At 44.9% G+C, this 21,491-nt stretch overlaps 1 protein-coding gene across 1 annotated transcript in view; it reads left to right on the top strand.

The window, feature by feature from the left end:
* Positions 1-21,491, top strand: part of LOC126281292 (ras-specific guanine nucleotide-releasing factor 2-like) — a 1,771,818-nt gene that overhangs the window by 644,190 nt on the left and 1,106,137 nt on the right. The gene's annotated exons all lie outside the window — the stretch shown is intronic.

The following is a 21,491-nucleotide window of genomic DNA, read 5'->3' as shown; positions in this document are numbered from 1 at the left end:
TCTGTTATCTAGGAACTCTTCAATCCAATCACACAATTGGTGTGATAGTCGCTGTAATAAGCCAGTTTCAGTATCTCAAGACAAAGCAGTCTGGCACGTCCTTTCGGCAGCAAGCAGAAACGCACAGCGGTCACTACAGAAAGCGTAATAGAGGAACGTCGCATTGCCCGCAAGTCCTGCGGCTCTCCGCACCAAGTAGAACAACTGGCTGCCTAGCGTCGAAGTCAAAGCGACTGCTTAAGACACGCATCCGTAATTCCCCGCCAAAGAAAACTACTGTAGCATGGAGGAGAGTGACTAAACGCTCTTTATGACCTCGGGTCCCCTAGTTAACGTGATTCAGTACTACAGTGGAAACTGTTATTTGTTGTAGGAATCTGAAAAATTGCAGGTCACGTAACACAGGAAATTCGTGACCACAAACAGGCGTGACGGAACGCAGTCAGTGCGACAAGGTGGGACGGCCATTTGGCCAGCCACGCTAAACCCCACGATCCGCCACGAAGTGTGCCCCCCCCCCCCTCCTCCCCCCTACCTTCGCCAAAACGTGCTAACGGCAGCCGCTTCGGGCGAGAGGTTGGCGCGGTGCAACAAGTCTCGCGCCGGCCCCCTTCCCCCCTTGCCACCTTCCCCCCCACCCACCTTGCCACCTTCCCCCCTACCCTCGCCACTGCCAGCGCGCTTCCCCTCTCCATTTACTCGCAAGTTCAATGGCCACACTAAAAGCTCCGCACAAACCGCGCTCCGCTGGGACCTGTCTCGTTAGGCCCTTCACAGATAGCGCTGATACAAAGGCCACTTGTCACGCTTTCAAGCCTCCCTGCGTTAAATGGAGTTGCCACCTTACGCTCTGTGAAGACCAGCTGTCGCTCCAGTGAATCTCACAATAGTACTGTCACTAGTTTTAGCTTTGTCTTTAATTATACTCTACAGCGCCTATATAAGACTGGCAGTTAGCACATCCTTTCACCCAATGACGGCACATTTTATTGAGTGGGTGGTACCTTGTGTGTCGTCACATCTCTAGCGACAGTGGATAGAAACCGGGAATAATTTCCCAGTCATAATTATGCACTCACCTAGTGGTCTTCAGTCCCAGGGGTGTGGAGACCTTCACATTCTTAGCCTACTGCAGGCGAAAGTACAAGATTAGCATCGAAAATGAATGAAAAGTGGTAAAATATAACACTGATCGTTCCTAGACCGAAAGAGAGCAAAAAATACGCTCGGCACATTTAGCGCTCTTCGTGTCTGAAGCAAAGGAAGTTACACAGCGTTGTTTTTTATTTTTTCGTTTTTTTGTGGTTTCAGGGCGCACAACTAAAGTGGTCATTAGCGCCCAGACTAAATTATGAATGCACTGCGAGGCACAAGGTTAAAACAGCAACAAAAATGACAACATTGTAAAAGGCACATTAACAGGCAAGGGATTAAGAGAAAACAGCATAATCAAATGTCCTTAGACAGTTTGTCAAGTGGATAAACCACTAAAATGGCATACAGTGTACATGGCAGGCCAAGATCAATGTGCAGTGTATTAAAATTCGGACAGGACGTTAAAATGTGGCGTACCGTCAGCAATTGCCCATTTGGGCAGAACGGCGCCGGCGCAGCCATCAGCAAATGGCGATGGCTGAACCGGCAGTGTCCAATTCGTAACCGGGCCAAAACGATCTCCTCCCGCCGTGAAGGGCGTGAAAAGGTCGTCCAAGCCGTGGGGAGACTTTTAAGGCCCGAAGTGCAGCCCAATCGGCATGGCACAGCGATAAAATGCGCTGACAAAGGACCCCTTTTCCAATCTTCAGTTATTATGGTTACAGTTCTGGATGTACGAGGGGACGTCATGAAATAACGTACAACCTATTATGGCAAGCAATGTAACTCGTAATGAATGCTACCGTAAATTTCAAAATTACACTCTTTTTTAAGGTAGTCTCAACGTCTCTGTAAACAAGTGTCAGAAGGTTCTAGCAGTTATTTCTTTCCCTGGCGATAGAATTCCGTTGTTCGAATCTCTTCCTCCCCCCCCCCTCCCCCCTTACTTTCACAGATGTTCTTTCAGCTCGCCGAACAAATTGATGGTGCAACTTCTGAACTTCCCGATCAGCATCAGTCACGGCTATGAGGCCTCAGTCAAATTGTTGGAGTCATTTTATTACGGCTGGACAGGATGCCACATGTTCAGGTCACGGGGCCTGACCTACACACGTTCACCTGGACCGCGGTCTGTACAGACCTCCCTCCCTCAGTCGGCGTCGCCTCTGCCTGTATACTGTGCGGTAGGCCACGGCCCATCTCCGCCCCTCCTACAGTGGCCTTCGTCCTGCTGGGTCTCGTGTGGCCATATATGGTCCCCAAGAACGCAATGCCCCGCCTCGCGGCTTTCCATGTGAGATCACGCGATACCTCGTGACTCAACGTAACATTTCCAGCCACCGCCCAAACCAACGCCCAGCTTGTGGTGTCTCCTTTGTACGCTTTCTAGAAAACTTATTCATCCTGTCTGCTGTTCTGTTGCCTATCACGCGTGACTTTTTTTTATGTAGGACATCTCCCCACCTCCTACGGAAAACAATCTGTAAGCGCTGTCCCCAGATACTATAAATATTTATACATTTTTTTTTTACAAATTTCATTCCTTTAATGGGGAAACACACATCTGCTTCACAATAATGTTCGAAAGACGCATATAAATGCCTTACAACTCTTCATGACAGAATTTATGTAAATCAATCTTTTCCTTTGAGAGAAACACATTTCACACTTAATATCATTGTTACGTATTCTAATACCAGGAATAAAGATAGATCTTATTTTACAACATGAGACGTTTAGTGTTATCCTACCAGTTCTCTTTTCTGGCAGGGTGGATATATGCTACTTTACAATCAACTTTAGAATGAATTACACTTGATCCATTGATGTATCTTCATAACATAATCACAATTTTAGTACTTGAAAGAGAAAACACTTCACACTTTCCACCAGTGTTGTCATTCTTCAGCATTTGTCAGTTTTTTGTCTTGACACTATTATATACACCTTTTCACATCTAAATGTGTGGCAGGCACTAAAGATCTGTCAAACATTCTCTCTTCACTGCCTCTAGATGTGCATCTCGCAGCATACTACCTAACTGCATCCTTCTCCGTGGACTGACTGAAGACAGAGTTTTTAGCACATATTTTTCTGCAACAATCGTTACTCATTGTTTTGAACACAAATTTAAAATAGTCTGCAACATTTTCAATATTTGCATATACAAGACAATATTACAACATTACAATATTACTACACTATACCCATGAAATTCCAGCAAGAGAAATGACTTAAAGAGTAGTTGCTAAGCGCACTTCTTCAGTGTCGCTTTGTACCTTATCCATCTTACGTCCTGCTGCGTTTAGGTCATCTAACTGCCTAATTGCAGATTGTATTGGCAGTTTCAACTTAAGTTCACTTACGTTCTTCACTTACTTTCCTCCTCTCATTATTCATTATGCAGCAATCTATTTCCATGCTTAAGTTCAGTACAATATCACTATTGGGGACAATTGTTCACATTACATCTTCGGACTGTATCACCATGTGAAATGTATACCCAAGACAATTACCTAAAAATTTTATCTTCACTTTGCCTTGGAGCGTGATATCTGTGGGACTCTCGTCATGACAGATGATGGTAATGCTTTCCTTCGTCTTTCTGGGTTACAAACTGTCATCCGCTATTACTTCATGGTGTCCACAGGCTTTCGTTAGCGCTATTAGCTTCTGCACGCAACTCTTCGGAACTTCTTGCACTGGTTACAGCATATTACACTCGCAGTCCTCATGATCATACATGAAAAAAGTAGAAATACCTACATGTATATTCTGAGGCTCTGATGAACCGTTTCACACTGTTAACGGCTCGTTATTTAACTTTGCATAAAGACGTTTCGCGTCATCAGTTGGCAGTAGCTCTTTCTCTAGAACAGTATACGTAAATAAATGTCTTGTTCCGTCCACTTCTGACGGTAACGGTAGTACTCTGTAGAGGTCAAACGCGTCGTTCTCTGCATTTAACACATAACTTAAGATGTTCCCAGCAATGAAAACATCCAGAACAACGATTCTGATTAACTGGTATCCTCTGTATATCGTAAGATAGACTGGCAACCAGCTGCCTTTGTTGTCATCTTTTGTTAGTTCTAGATTCTTTACGATCCTAACTGGACTGATCAGGTGTGGTTCCAGAATGGTGTGGTTCTAGAATACCTTTCTGAGCGTTGACAGTTACTGATATTAACATACCGCATTCCCGTTCTAGCTCATTCAAAATGTCCGTCCGTTGTATCATCTGTTCGTTAATGGTGATCAATATTACGGGTAACTGTACCTGTTCACGAATTCTACTATGTGCCAGTTTAATTGCTTCATTTGCAGCGTGATAATTTCTTCATTTTTCGCTATGGAGCTTACCGTTTGATTAAAGCTAGTCGAGGTTGCTTTAACTATTGTTACTTACTGCTTCAAAATTCGGAGCAGCTGTTTCTGTTTCCCTTCTAAGACATCTATCTTCACCATGAAACATATGGCCTCATCTTCATCTAGTATTCCAAACGGAATCTTTCTGACTTCGCCCACGAAGTGTAATATTACTCGTTACTTTATACGGGATTCATGCCGTCCTAATTGTCCAATTAGATTCCGTGCCTTCTCAGGTTTTCTTACGTTGAAGTGGCACTTAAGTTCTGCACGTCCGCATTCTGTTGCACTTTTTCCACATGTTGCCAACTATAAAAACTCCTTCACCTTGCTAGCATTAACTGTAAGATACTTGTTTCGCTTCAGACAGATTACTGCACTAGGCCCCTTTGTTTGTTCTAACGTATTGGGACCTAGCCATTGTGTATCTGAATTATGTTATCTGCCTCATCATACCCCCTCATCAAACAATAGAAACTTTATCCCCACACCAGAATTTCTTTGTATTCTGGGTGTTATCACGGTATTCCTTATTTTTCATCTCACATTGCACATTCTGTGTTCTTGCACATCGGTGAATTTCTTGCGTGCGCTCCTTCAGCTTTGCCACACAATCATCAAAATTATACCTCACTGCAGCCGGATCTTCTTGTAGTATTCCTCGAATGCTAACGTTCTTCCAAAGAAAAATCTATTGGCATATAACGTGTTGCATTAAGCGGCATTGTATTATACACGAAAACTGCGAGTGGAACCCAGTTGTCGTAATTCGCCTGTGTTCTATCTACGCACTGTCGCAACAACTCAGTTAATGTTCGATGAGACATCTCTGACGTTCCATTTGTTTGAGGATGGTGAATTGTTGTCTATATCTTCTTGATACAGACTTTTTCATAGTTTCAGTCGTGTGATTACTTCCCATGCCACTTAACAATAATCATGGTATTCGATACGTCAGTGAGGTGTTCTAAACTATCACCCTAGTTACTGTATCGGCATCTTTCCTTTCAGTCGGTTGAGTTACCATAAACTTTGTGGATATCTTCGTTCCGTCTGTCTGACTGCTTCAATGGACCTACTATGTTAATGTCAAACCTTTCCAAAACGTGCTCAGAGGGTTCGTGATATGTAGAGGCATCCTAACGTATTTCTTAGTGATCTTATTCTTTCGGCAACTTATTTTCAGTCACCCCCCATGAACCATGGACCTTGCCGTTGGTGGGGAGGCTTGCGTGCCTCAGCGATACAGATGGCCGTACCGTAGGTGCAACCACAACGGAGGGGTATCTGTTGAGAGGCCAGACAAACGTGTGGTTCCTGAAGAGGGGCAGCAGCCTTTTCAGTAGTTGCAGGGGCAACAGTCTGGATGATTGACTGATCTGGCCTTGCAACATTAACCAAAACGGCCTTGCTGTGCTGGTACTGCGAACGGCTGAAAGCAAGGGGAAACTACAGCCGTAATTTTTCCCGAGGACATGCAGCTTTACTGTATGATTAAATGATGATGGCATCCTCTTGGGTAAAATATTCCGGAGGTAAAATAGTCCCCCATTCGGATCTCCGGGCGGGGACTACTCAGGAGGATGTGGTTATCAGGAGAAAGAAAACTGGCGTTCTACGGATCGGAGCGTGGAATGTCAGATCCCTTAATCGGGCAGGTAGGTTAGAAAATTTAAAAAGGGAAATGGATAGGTTAAAGTTAGATATAGTGGGAATTAGTGAAGTTCGGTGGCAGGAGGAACAAGACTTCTGGTCAGGTGACTACAGGGTTATAAACACAAAATCAAATAGGGGTAATGCAGGAGTAGGTTTAATAATGAATAGGACAATAGGAATGCGGGTAAGCTACTACAAACAGCATAGTGAACGCTTTATTGTGGCCAAGATAGATACGAAGCCCACACCTACTACAGTAGTACAAGTTTATATGCCAACTAGCTCTGCAGATGATGAAGAAATTGAAGAAATGTACGATGAAATAAAAGAAATTATTCAGATAGTGAAGGGAGACGAAAATTTAATAGTAATGGGTGACTGGAATTCGAGTGTAGGAAAAGGAAGAGAAGGAAACATAGTAGGTGAATATGGATTGGGGCTAAGAAATGAAAGAGGAAGCCGCCTAGTAGAATTTTGCACAGAGCACAACTTAATCATAGCTAACACTTGGTTTAAGAATCATGAAAGAAGGTTGTATACGTGGAAGAACCCTGGAGATACTAAAAGGTATCAGATAGATTATATAATGGTAAGACAGAGATTTAGGAACCAGGTTTTAAGTTGTAAGACATTTCCAGGGGCAGATGTGGACTCTGACCACAATCTATTGGTTATGACCTGTAGATTAAAACTGAAGAAACTGCAAAAATGTGGGAAATTAAGGAGATGGGACCTGGATAAACTGAAAGAACCAGAGGTTGTACAGAGTTTCAGGGAGAGCATAAGGGAACAATTGACAGGAATAAGGGAAAGAAATACAGTAGAAGAAGAATGGGTAGCTCTGAGGGATGTAGTAGTGAAGGCAGCAGAGGATAAAGTAGGTACAAAGACGAGGGCTGCTAGAAATCCTTGGGTAACAGAAGAAATATTGAATTTAATTGATGAAAGGAGAAAATATAAAAATGCAGTAAATGAAGCAGGCAAAAAGGAATACAAACGTCTCAAAAATGAGATCGACAGGAAGTGCAAAATGGCTAAACAGGGATGGCTAGAGGACAAATGTAAGGATGTAGAAGCTTATCTCACTAGGGGTAAGATAGATACTGCCTACAGGAAAATTAAAGAGACCTTTGGAGAGAAGAGAACCAAGTGTATGAATATCAAGAGCTCAGATGGCAGCCCAGTTCTAAGCAAAGAAGGGAAGGCAGAAAGGTGGAAGGAGTATATAGAAGGTTTATACAAGGGCAATGTACTTGAGGACAATATTATGGAAATGGAAGAGGATGTAGATGAAGACGAAATGGGAGATACGATACTGCGTGAAGAGTTTGACAGCGCATTGGAAGACCTGAGTCGAAACAAGGCCCCCGGAGTAGACAACATTCCATTAGAACTACTGACGGCCTTGGGACAACCAGTCCTGAGAAAACTCTACCAGCTGGTGAGCAAGATGTATGAGACAGGCGAAATACCCTCAGACTTCAAGAAGAATATAATAATTCCAATCCCAAAGAAAGCAGGTGCTGACAGATGTGAAAATTACCGAACTATCAGTTTAATAAGCCACGGCTGCAAAATACTAACGCGAATTCTTTACAGACGAATGGAAAAACTGGTAGATGCAGACCTCGGGGAGGATCAGTTTGGATTCCGTCGAAATGTTGGGACACGTGAGGCAATACTGACCTTACGACTTATCTTAGAAGAAAGATTAAGAAAAGGCAAACCTACGTTTCTAGCATTTGTAGACTTAGAGAAAGCTTTTGACAATGTTGACTGGAATACTCTTTTTCAAATTCTAAAGGTGGCAGGGGTAAAATACAGGTAGCGAAAGGCTATTTATAATTTGTACAGAAACCAGATGGCAGTAATAAGAGTCGAGGGGCATGAAAGGGAAGCAGTGGTTGGGAAAGGAGTGAGACAGGGTTGTAGCCTCTCCCCGATGTTATTCAATCTGTATATTGAGCAAGCAGTAAAGGAAACAAAAGAAAAATTTGGAGTAGGTATTAAAATTCATGGAGACGAAGTAAAAACTTTGAGGTTCGCCGATGACATTGTAATTCTGTCAGAGACGGCAAAGGACTTGGAAGAGCAGTTGAACGGACTGGACAGTGTCTTGAAAGGAGGATATAAGATGAACATTAACAAAAGCAAAACGAGGATAATGGAATGTAGTCAAATTAAATCGGGTGATGCTGAGGGAATTAGATTAGGAAATGAGACACTTAAAGTAGTAAAGGAGTTTTGCTATTTAGGAAGTAAAATAACTGATGATGGTCGAAGTAGAGAGGATATAAAATGTAGACTGGCAATGGCAAGGAAAGCGTTTCTGAAGAAGAGAAATTTGTTAACATCGAATATAGATTTATGTATCAGGAAGTCGTTTCTGAAAGTATTTGTTTGGAGTGTAGCCATGTATGGAAGTGAAACATGGACGATAACTAGTTTGGACAAGAAGAGAATAGAAGCTTTCGAAATGTGGTGCTACAGAAGAATACTGAAGATAAGGTGGATAGATCACGTAACTAATGAGGAGGTATTGAATAGGATAGGGGAGAAGAGAAGTTTGTGGCACAACTTGACTAGAAGAAGGGATCGGTTGGTAGGACATGTTTTGAGGCATCAAGGGATCACAAATTTAGCATTGGAGGGCAGCGTGGAGGGTAAAAATCGTAGAGGGAGACCGAGAGATGAGTACACTAAGCAGATTCAGAAGGATGTAGGTTGCAGTAGGTACTGGGAGATGAAGCAGCTTGCACAGGATAGAGTAGCATGGAGAGCTGCATCAAACCAGTCTCAGGACTGAAGACAACAACAACAACATCATTTTCAGGATATATTCTCTATATCTTTCTTCTTACCGTTGCATACTGAATATTTCTTTATTCGCTCATAGGTTCTTCCTATACCCTGGTGTCCTCTAGTGGAATTATGAAACTGTTTTAATACTGCGACTTTTTCACTTGCACAGATTTCGTCTGTCTTTTCTGGCTCAGCTGTCTCTCGTTTGCGGATATGCAAATCTATATCCTTGATACAGTTTTCGTATTCGTGGATAATATCTTTTGCTGTTGTCAGATCAGCTGTTTTGTGCCCTGTGTCTTTTTGGCCGCATCTGCTGCCTACTCGCGTACACGACTTTCGCTCCACGATTGATATTTCTTTAAAAAGATGTAAGTAGGCTGTTTAGGTTTTTATGTTGGTAACGCCACGTAACACTCTATATGAAAATCACTGACTGTGCTGTGTGAAATCTGTGGCTGGCTTGCATTGTTGGAATATTTGCTATTGTAGTGTTGGATGTGAACAGCGCGTAGCGTTGCGCAGGAGGAAGTGAGTCGCCAGCAGTGGTGGATGTGGGGGGAGAGATGGCGGAGTTTGGAGAGCAGTGGACGTGTGTCCATGAGAGACAGTAAATTTGTAAGACTGGATGTCATGAACTGATATATAATGACTTTTGAACACTATTAAGGTAAATACATTGTTGTTCTCTATCAAAATCTTTCATTTGCTAACTATGCCTATCAGTAGTTAGTGCCTTCAGTAGTTTGAATCTTTTATTTAGCTGGCAGTACTGGCGCTCGCTGTATTGCAGTAGTTCGTAGTAGTAACGAAGAGTTTTGTGAGGTAAGTGATTTGTGAAAGGTATAGCTAAATGTTACTCAGGGTCATTCTTTTGTAGGGATTATTGAAAGACTGCGTTGCGCTAAAAATATTGTGTGTCGGTTTAGTGTTGATCAGAATAAGTAAAGAGCGAAAGGTCTTAGTACGTTCAGTTCTGCTCAGCTGTTTGAAAATGAAATAACGTAAGGGCTTCATCAGCACGGTGATTCATAAATTTTTCTAAGGGTGCTTTTCAACTTGAATAAAAGTGCACTACTCCTGATTGGGAAACCTGTTGGAAGAAGGTACGCGGCTAAGTGTGAGTGCGAACACAGCCAGAGCGAATACTACAAGCCCGCGGCGCGGGCCTCACCTACGCAGATGCTCTTCCGGTCTGCTGTCTGTACTGACGTCCCCTCTTCGGACGCCGCCGCCTCAGTCTTTGTACTGTGCGGTAGGCCACGCCGCCCCTTCCACATTGGCGCTTCCGTCCTCCACCCTGCGGCGTATCGTGTGACCGTGTACGGTCACCGCCAACGCACTGCCCCACCTCGCGGCTTTCCGCCTGAGATCACGTGGTAACTACTTAAACCTAACTAACCTAAGGACATCACACACATCCATGCCGGAGGCAGGATTCGAACCTGTGACCGTAGCAGTCGCGCGGTTCCGGACTGAAGCGCCTAGAACCGATCGGCCACACTGGCCGGCGTACTTTCTACAAAACCCATTCGTTCTGGCTGATGCTTTGGCGCCTTTTAGGCGTTGCGTTTTTTAGGTATGCGAAATACAAAGGTATCAAATTTATTCGTATTCGCTACTGCGCTGGCGACTATTAATGTTCACGACACCGCTCATGAACTTCAAAGTCTATATTCGTATTCACACGATACAGAGACAACAGGTATAGAAGCAGTTTCATTATACACTCCTGAAAATGGAAAAAAGAACACATTGACACCGGTGTGTCAGACCCACCATACTTGCTCCGGACACTGCGAGAGGGCTGTACAAGCAATGATGACACGCACGGCACAGCGGACACACCAGGAACCGCGGTGTTGGCCGTCGAATGGCGCTAGCTGCGCAGCATTTGTGCACCGCCGCCGTCAGTGTCAGGCAGTTTGCCGTGGCATACGGAGCTCCATCGCAGTCTTTAACACTGGTAGCATGCCGCGACAGCGTGGACGTGAACCGTATGTGCAGTTGAATGAATTTGAGCGAGGGCGTATAGTGGGCATGCGGGAGGCCGGGTGGACGTACGGCCGAATTCCTCAACACGTGGGGCGTGAGGTCTCCACAGTACATCGATGTTGTCGCCAGTGGTCGGCGGAAGGTGCACGTGCCCGTCGACCTGGGACCGGACCGCAGCGACGCACGGATGCACGCCAAGACCGTAGGATCCTACGCAGTGCCGTAGGGGACCGCACCGCCACTTCCCAGCAAATTAAGGACACTGTTGCTCCTGGGCTATCGGCGAGGACCATTCGCAACCGTCTCCATTAAGCTGGGCGACGGTCCCGCACACCATTAGGCCGTCTTCCGCTCACGCCCCAACATCGTGCAGCCCGCCTCCAGTGGTGTCGCGACAGGCGTGAATGGAGGGACGAATAGAGACGTATCGTTTTCAGCGATGAGTGTTGCTTCTGCCTTGGTGCCAATGATGGTCGTATGCGTGTTTGGCGCCGTGCAGGTGAGCGCCACAATCAGGACTGCATACGACCGAGGCACACAGGGCCAACACCCGGCATCATGGTGTGGGGAGCGATCTCCTACACTGGCCATACACCTCTGGTGATCGTCGAGGGGACACTGAATAGTGCACGGTACATCCAAACCGTCATCGAACCCATCGTTCTACCATTCCTAGACCAGCAAGGGAACTTGTTGTTCCAACAGGACAATGCACGTCCGCATTTATCCCATGCCACCCAACGTGCTCTAGAAGGTGTAAGTCAACTACCCTGGCCAGCAAGATCTCCAGATCTGTCCCCCATTGAGCATGTTTGGGACTGGATGAAGCGTCGTCTCACGTGATCTGCACGTCCAGCACGAACGCTGGTCCAACTGAGGCGCCAGGTGGAAATGGCATAGCAAGCCGTTCCACAGGACTATATCCAGCATCTCTACGGTCGTCTCCATCGGAGAATAGCAGCCTGCATTGCTGCGAAAGGTGGATATACACTGTACTAGTGCCGACATTGTGCATGCTCTGTTGCCTGTGTCTATGTGCCTGTGGTTCTGTCAGTGTGACCATGTGATGTATCTGACCCCAGGAATGTGTCAATAAAGTTTCCCCTTCCTGGGACAATGAATTCACGGTGTTCTTATTTCAATTTCCAGGAGTGTAGATGGCGCATAAGTCGGTAAAATGTTTGATCGCTTTTACTTACTAACACACTACTCTATAACCGTACGTCGGGCCCACGTGTCGCCACCATCAGTCATTGCAGACCGAGCGCAGCCACACGGCAGGTCTAGTCTACAGAGAGTCCGTAGCAGTCGCCCCAGTGGTACAGCCGACTTTGCTAGCGATAGCTCACTGTCTACATACGCTCTCGTTTGCCGAGACTACAGTTTAGCATATCCTTCAGCTACGTCATTTGCTACAACCTAGCAAGGCGCCATATTCAGTAATTAGAATGAGTTCTGAACAGATAATACTGTGAATCATGTACCGTCAAGAGAGACGTTCATCTTTCATGAATGACAGTTAAGTATCAAACTAATTCCGTCAGCTTTCTGAATTCTAATTCCTTGTCATGTTCCAGACCTCACGTCAGTATAGTCCTTCCCTCCTCACGCCAGCCTGCGTGAGCTAAAACGCGTGCATTTCGGCCTCGTCTAGTAACTGGGTGTTGGTCTCTTCTACCAACACAACAGTAACAATAAGAGATTGAAAGTTAGAGCACACCAGTAGCAAACAGTAACCTATCCTCGCTACCCAATTATCACTCCCACCCTATTGTTATAGCGCGGAAGCGCTGCTACAAATGTATTTGAAGAGACCGTGTCAGAACGGTGGTTTTGTAGGGGAGGACTGTCTTGGGGCTTGGTTCCTGTTTAAGCTAGGAACATGGGGAAAAAAGGTTTCCTTACTCATTCCTCCTACTGTAGCTGCAAGATTTGAACGACGAACTGGAGCTGGCGATCAGGCAAATTGTGCGGATCGGTTAATGTCTTTTGCAAAATATTTCAATTGGGTCGAAATTAATTCTCATCAAATGCCACTATTTCTGTGTTCACCGTTCTCACTTGAAGTGCGAAAATGGTCACCCTTAAATAAATCTGCATGTTATCGAAACTGATGGTTCAAATTTAGTCCACCGATGTTTTGGATCTGGGCTAAAGATAACTTTTAACCGTTTGAAAAAAAATCTGGATTCGTCTGGATTTTATGTGCAAAAAATACGTTTTCCTGAGAGGTTTCTGAAGTGCGCCGCTTCTCTATTTTAAACTTGCACGAATCGGTTCCAACTTTTCAGGAATATAGATAAATGAATAAAGTCAAAACTAAACTTTTTATCCAATAATATTCGCCTGTCGTAGATACACGCTGGTTTGAAGTCAAGCTAAATGTAGCAAGTAAAATTCGTTCTTACGTGAAATGAATGCGCGGAGACAGTTGAGAGTGATTCAAATAAATAAAAATGCATTTTTACGATGAATTTTGCATCATTGGGAATTTACTTGAAAAAAACTAGTTTATGAGTTTTTTACGCGCCCCACTTCTGTTTCAAATTCGAATCTGTTAAAATTTTGTAGGAAGGTATGTAATTAATGGTCGTCCTTTTGTTTGTGAAACCTATGTCCGTTGCCACGATATAGTGTTATAAAGTTGCACATAAAATGCACATAAAAGTCGGTTTTACGCCAGTCGCATGAGCTGTGACGGTTTAAAGTGATACAGATGATAATAAAAGATACATTCTTACGGTAATTATAAGAGGCGTATACAATAATTTTAATCTTTCGGGTTTTACTTTCGAAAAATCACTCTTTTGCAGATGAAACCTTGTCTCGTACAAATACGTTACACTGTAAGTGCTACATTTGGATATAATTAAAAAAACAGGTAATTACAATTGTCCATACGTTAAATATTTTATTCACCAATGTCTGAAAATCATAAAAAAAGTCCATGTACAAAGTAGAATTATGCCCAGTCTTGTACAAAACGCAGGAAATTAAACTGATACAGAAATAGCTATAAAACTAATTGTCAGGAAAAAGATCAACTTGTTTCTAACCAACAGAAAATGTTTCATCTCGTTTTCTTCAAAAATCACTATGGTAACTTGTAGAAAATTTTTTTCGGACAAAAGAAGTATATATTCGTCAATTTTCGTACGTGACTGAAAATTTGATAGTATTTGGTCATGCATACATTGTTTCGCAGTTCTTCTATCTATTTAAGCCATCATTCTTAATTCGCAGTGCTTGTCGCAATATTTCGTGCAAATCGTCCAACTTGCGGTATAGTAAGCTTTTAATAAGTTTATCTATGTAACATGGTCGTTTTGTAAGTTTACCTAACTAATATAAAGTATTTACTTACATTATTATCACAAACATTTTTTCTTATATGTTTTCGCATATGAATAAAATGCGTTTAACTTTAAAATAAAAAAATCTAACAAAAGATAAAAAAACTAAAAAAAGAATAAAAGTATAAAACAAAATAATAAAAATAATAAAAAATTAAAATATGAAGGGAATACAAAAAAGAAACCAAAGCCCTTTCGTGGGGATGTGACCTAGACGAGTGGTGAGGCTTATGCACTCTGAGCATACAATAGCCTATACGTCATTGGAGGCGGATATGGAAGAGCATGTGGTCAGCACACCGCTCTCCCGGCCGTGTGAGTTTACGAGTCCGGAGCCGCTACTTCTCAATCGAGTAGCTCCTCAGTTTGCCTCACAAGGGCTGAGTGCATCCCGCTTACCCACAGCGCTCGGCAGACCGTTGGTCACCCATCCAAGTGCTAGCCCAGCCCGACAGCGCTTAACATCGGTGATCTGACGGGAACCGGTGTTACCACTGCTGAAAGGCCGTTGACAATATAAGAAGTACACACGGTAAATACATATACAGCCTGAAAAGGCGTGAATTATCTTACGTAACGTTGGTATCATAAGTCGCAAAAGGCGAAGACTGCCCCAAAATACTTGCGGTTCCTCGTCAACACCCTCGGCCAAGCGGTAAAGGAAACGGCATGCACGGTCAGGTAACAGTAATTTGATTTCCTAATGTACAAAGTACACATAATACAAACACAAAATGTGAAAGGACGCGTATTATCCAACAAAACTGAAGTATCACATGTTTCGAAGGCGAACAGTGTAGCAAAGTATTTGCTGCTACTCTGCAACACTCACTGACCCAGAAGAGAAGACGGTCCCAGATTTAGGTGTCTCGGCTACGAACTGTTCAAAAAAATGTTCAAATGTGTGAATTCCTCAGGGATAAAACTGCTGAGATCACCGGTCCCTAGACTTACATACTATTAAAACTAACATGCTAAGAACAATGCACACATCCATGCCCGAGGGAGGACTCGAAACTCCGTCGGAAGGGGCCGCGCAATCCGTAACATGGTGCCTCGAACCCGCGGCCACTTTGCTCGCCTAGGAACTGTTCACAACTTTATACCTTGAAGACTTTTAGTCCAATGTTAATTAGGTTTTAATAGATTACAGACACGTATATTGCCAGTGCAAATCTGAAATCACAAATAAAACTGTTCTTATCGCTTTCCTAAACAACACTACTAGCCATTAAAATTGCTACACCAAGAAGAAATGCAGATGATAAACGGGTATTCATTGGACAAATATATTATACCAGAACTGACAAGTGATTACATTTTCACGCAATTTGGGTGCATAGATCCTGAGAAATCAGTGCCCAGAACAACCACCTCTGGCCGTAATAACGGCCTTGATACGCCTCGGCACTGAGTCAAACAGAGCTTGGATGGCGTGTATAGGTACATCTGCCCATGCAGCTTCAGCACGATGCCACAGTTCTTCAAGAGATGTGACTGGTGTATTGTGACGAGCTAGTTGCTCGGCCACCATTGACCAGACGTTTTCAATTTGTGAGAAATCTGCAGAATGTGCTGGCCAGGGCAGCAGTCGAATATTTTCTGTATCCAGAAAGGCCGGTACAGGACCTGCAACATGCGGTCGTGCATTATCTTGCTGAAATGTAGGGTTTCGCAGGCATCGGATGAAGGGTAGAACCACGGGTCGTAACACATCTGAAATGTAATGTCGACTGTTCAAAGTGCCGTCAATGCGAACAAGAGGTGACCGAGACGTGTAACCAGTGGCACCCCATACCATCACGCCGGGTGATACGCCAATATGGCGATGACGAATACAAGCTTCCAATGCGCGTTCACCACAATGTCGCCAAATACGGATGTGACCATCATGATGCTGTACACAGAACCTGGATTCGGCCGAAAAAATGACGTTTTGCCATTCGTCCACCCGGGTTCGTCGTTGAGTACACCATCGCAGGCGTTCCTGTCTGTGATGCATCGTCAAGGGTAACCGCAGCCACGATCTCCTAGCTGAAAGTCCATGCTGCTGCAAAACGTCGTCGAACTGTTCCTGCAGATGGTTGTTGTCTTGTAAACGTCCCCATTTGTTGACTCGTGCATCGAGACGTGGCTGCACAATCCGTTACAGCCACGCAGCTAAGATGCCTGTCATCTCGACTGCTAGTGATACGAGGCCGTTGGGATCCAGCACGGCGTTCCGCATTACCTTCCTGAACCCACTGATTCCATATTCTGGTAACAGTTATTGTATCTCAACCAGTGAGGAGCAATGTCGTGATACGATAAACTGCAGTAGCGATAGGCTACAATCCGACCTTTATCAAAGTCGGAAACGTGATGGTACGCCGTTGTGCTCCTTACACGAGGCATCACAACAACGTTTCACCAGGCAGCGCCGGTCAACTACTGTTTGTGTATGAGAAATCGGTTGGAAACTTTCCTCAAGTGAGCACGTTGAAGGAGTTCGCCAACCTTGTGCGAATGCTCTGAAAAGCTAAACATTTGCATATCACAGCATCTTCTTCCTGTCGGTTAAATTTCGCGCCTGTACCATGTCATCTTCTTGTAGCAATTTTAATGGCCAGTAGTGTAACATTTTGTCAGCCAAGGATAAACTTATAACAGAATGATTGGAGCTTTCTTTGTGTTTGTCAGAAACTGCAGCGATTGTGACCGAACGGTGTCATACTGATTTTGCAAAGAACGTCACTCTCAGTGGTGGTTCCATTCGGCGCGCTGTGATGCGCAGGCAGCCGCCAGCGGAAGCGGGTTTGCGTCAGGCGCCCGCAGGCAAGGCGGGTTGCATCTGCGGCCCCTTACGGAGTTGGGCACGGCGGGCGATCGGCCCTGGCAGGTGCGAAAGGCTTAACAGAAGGCACGAAACTGAGTTTTACTCCGGTAGAGCTTTCAAGTGTCGTCTTTTTTGCTTCTTCTCTTGCTCTTTGACTGTGGATCTCAAAAATGTCTCTAAGCCCTAAGGGACTTAATATCTGAGGTCATCAGTCCCCTAGACTTTGAACTACTTAAATCTAACTAACCTAAGGACAGCACACACATCCATGCCCTAGGCAGGATTCTAACCTGCGACCGTAGCAGCAGCGACGTTCCGGATCGCCTAGAACCGCTCGGCCAAAGTGTCCGGCCGACTGTGGCTCTGATCCTGAGTTGTTCACAGAGGAGGTGGTAGAAAGCGGTCGGTGATGCTGTAGTGACTGATGGCACAATTTGTTGTGGTACTGAGTGGTCAGCTTCATTATGGACCGGGAGATTTAAGTTGGTCCTGTTACTTAAGGACACTCAAAATGTGCTGCAGAAATTGCAATATTCCGCGTTTCATAAGCAGACCATCAGATATGTTCCGAGCGTCTTCAAGGCCACAAGAGACGCCCAGACACTGGGCACTGCCGTCCAGTTCCTCTTGGGTAAAGGACGTTGTGGCATTCTTCATAATGGAATTGTTGATCGCCTTGCCAAGGATTATTATAGAAGGCCGCGTAGCCCAACTCCGATCCATTATACGGATTTCGCGTGGACGATGCGGAAGGCTGCTTATCACTCTTGGAACTGTAAATGCCATGTCTGTGGGCACTCTGTGTCCGTTCACATGGTGGCCATACAGCCGAACATCTCTCGCACACCACAGTTGTCCCCAATGCAGCTTCGAAGACGTGGCTTCTGTCATTCGCATGAGGCTGGGACAAAAGTGCTACCCTGCGCCCCTGCATCGGTTGAACATTATCGCGTCCGTACACTGCGACAAGGACACGACGGCAGTAGCAGATCTTAACCACGTCACATTGGAATGTTCCAAGTACACGACTGCACAATCAGACTTGTACAAGAAATTGGTTACGTGAGGGTAGCCGCTCCCTACCAGTGTTCCTGTTTTGCTCCACCATTTTGATAAATATAACTTGCTCACAGATTATTTGAAAGCCACCAGCACCCAAATTTAATTTATGAATTGCCGAGGTCTTCATTGTCAAATGGCATCCACCCAGTTCGTAATCGGGTGCGTGATTTTATGTTTTAACTTGCGTACAGACCTCTATTTGTACATTATATTTTCATTATTGCTCTCTTGCACATTCTCTGTGACTGTTCTGCTGGCACTATTGTAAATACCGTTGGCTGTAATGTGTTTGTCATTTTGGATTTTTTCTTTTATTTTAAGTGCGTCTGTCTGTATGGTACAACTCTAACATTGTTATAAAATGTTATTTTGCAATTCTGTTCTTCGGTATTGTTGGACTTATTGTATGATTTGGAATTCCGTTGTTCAGCTATTGTTGGCCTTATTGTATGGCGTACAGCGTTTGCCCTCCAATATTTTGAATTTTTCATAAAAGCGTCTTCATGTTTATCATACTTTAATTGGATAGTGCTGCTTGTAATTCTGCTCTAATCGCATTGTTATAACTGCCTTCGACTGTCTAATTGCGCTTTTACTTTACTTTAAGAGAGAGTGTATGTGCTACTCGTAATTTTGTGCTATTCTGCTTTTTGCGATTATGTTTCTTTGGCAGCTTGTAACCGTTATTGGCTGCACCATCCTTGTAACCCAAAGCCAAAATAAAGAAAAGTAAGAGAAAAAGAGTGGTGAGAATCGGTAGTCTTTGAGGGTGACTATTTTAACCCTGTCTCGAGGATCGACACAAGGCTGTCGATCGATATGTAGGTCGACGGCAGACAAGGAGCAAGTGCACAGAAATGATCCAGGATCGCCAGCAAACGTTTCGAAGGAAGTATGAGTTGTGATACGGCGTGCGATCAGTCTCGCGCAGCGACGGGTGGCGCAGCCGGTCCGCGGTAGGTTGGGAACGTGAGAAAACGGTGATTAGCTGCGAGAAGCCAGACGAGACCGAACGTTTCGGAAGTTGTAGGACACCAGTGACTGTCGCTTATACGTTGCCTGAGCGTTATAAATTTTCGGTAAGGTAAGATTCAACATAATTTTAGTAACAGTCCCTTGAAACAACTCACTCTCTGAACATATCGTGGTACAATAAAGAAGTCATACGTCAACTCTATGATTTCCGTTAGAGAACGCCAAGATAGTGGGAAGTTCTGAATAAAAATAAGATTCAGTCAAGGGCATTCTACGTCACCAAAATTATTATCAGCATTATTTTTCATAAAGACAAGGAAGGACTAGGTATTAATGAGCCATCGGTGTTCCGCCTTCGTTTTGCTGATGATATTCTAATTTTCCCTATTTGCGCAGAAAAATTGAATAAGGTTCAAGTGGCTCTGATCACTATAGGATTTGACATCTGATGTCATCAGTCCCCTAGAACGTAGAACTACTGAAACCTAACTAACATAAGGACATCACACACATCTGTGTCCGAGGCAGGAGTTGAACCTGCGACCGTGGTTGTCGCGCGGTTCCGGACTGAAGCGCCTACAACCGCTGTGCCACATAGGCCGGCCAATTGAATAAGGAATAGAGGAGCATATAATAAACACACCAGACACGAAAAATGTGTCCCACAGGGCACAGTTTCTCCTGCCCCATATTGGCGCCACCTGGGGAGGAGCACAGTCCACGTGGTTTTGTGGGTCTATCCAGTGAAAGCACACGTTGCGATTGGCCCCGTAGAGCCTCCAGAATGCGGGATTGTTTGACTGCTGTGTTCCAGACAGTCGCATACGCTCGCTAATGTCTGGAGATTAGGCGCACCAGTCGAGACTCCACAGTAAGAGCTTGTATTCCGTCTCTAATTATCTCGATGTCTACCAGGGTGAGACGAGGAATTTGTCAGTGCCGTTCTGTGGACACCACTGTTCTCATCTTAGAAGATAGGTGTGTTCTCAGGACCCTCATCACGTAGACTTAAAGGAAAAGACAACAGTGTCCAGTGAAATGGTAATGAGCGTTTGGCGTCATTGGCCGGGAGGCCCCTTGCGGGGCAGGTCCACCCGCCTTTGTGCAGGTCTTATTACATTCGACGCCACATTGGGCGACCTGCGCGCCGGATGGGGATGAAATGAAGACAGCACAACACACAGTCCCTGAGCGGAGAAAATACTTGACCCAGCCGGGAATCGAACCCGGGCCCGTAGGACGGCAATCCGTCACGCTTTCCAGGCAGCTACCGAGGCGAACTTTGTCTCCAGTAATGTTCAGTTAATGGCCTTCACACACGTTCACGGCAACTGTAATGAAAAGGGCCAGGTCACGGTAAGAGAAACACTGGCAAGACACGACGGAGCCGCCGCCGGCCTGAACCACCCCTGAACGCTAAACGTCTGGTCGTGCCGCCACCGCACCCGGTGCCTCGTATCATCTGCAGAGAGGCCGAGCCGAGCCGAGCCGCGAGCTGGCGGACCACCCCAGTCGGATAATGCCCACTTCCTCTGTAATTTGGCCAACTGAAGACTTGCAGCTTCGTCTATCGCTGTAACGAAACGCTTTTCGCTCGGTACCCTGTTACTGTTCGCCACTGTAACCTATTACCTTCCCAGTGGTCGCTCGGAAACTGACCGAGACGGATCTGCGTTCACAGACAGCAGCAGCAGCTCCTGCCCGGTTTGCAACACATTGTTGCAGATCGTGCGTGACTCTCGATTCCGGTGCCCGTCGCTTAGGACCTTTCCATGGCAGCCGTTCTTACTCTGCGCGACAACAACGGTGAAGTCACTGACGACAGTGCCACTAAAGCAGAGTTATTAAACACGGTTTTCCGCGACTCCTTCACCAAACAAGACGAAGTAAATATTCCCGAATTCCAATCAAGAACAACTGCCGAGACGAGAAACATAAAAGTAGATATCCTCGGTGTAATAAAGCAGCTTAAATCACTTAATAAAGGCAAAGTCTCTGGTCCAGATTGTATACCAGTCACGTTCCTCTCAGAGTATGCTGATAGAACGGCTCCATATTTAGAAGCTATATACAACCACTCACTCACACAAGGATACGTACCTAAAGACTGGAATATTGCTCAAGTCACACCAATACCCAAAAAGGTGAGTAGGAGAAATCCGCTGAATTACAGGCCTATATCACTAATGTCGATTTGCAGTAGGGTTCTGGAACATATATGGCTTTCGAACATTATGAAGTACCTCGAAGAAATCGATTCATTGACGTAGTCAGCACGGATTCAGGAAACATCGTTCTTGTGAAACACAACTAGCACTTTATACTCATGAAGTAATAAGTGCTATCGACAGAGGAATTCAAACTGATTC

The sequence above is a fragment of the Schistocerca gregaria genome, chromosome 7 (assembly GCF_023897955.1).
Source record: "Schistocerca gregaria isolate iqSchGreg1 chromosome 7, iqSchGreg1.2, whole genome shotgun sequence".
In the NCBI taxonomy this organism is placed as follows: Eukaryota; Metazoa; Arthropoda; class Insecta; order Orthoptera; family Acrididae; genus Schistocerca; species Schistocerca gregaria.
The sequence above is the reverse complement of the archived record's forward strand: the minus strand, read 5'-3'. Positions and strand labels throughout refer to the sequence as shown.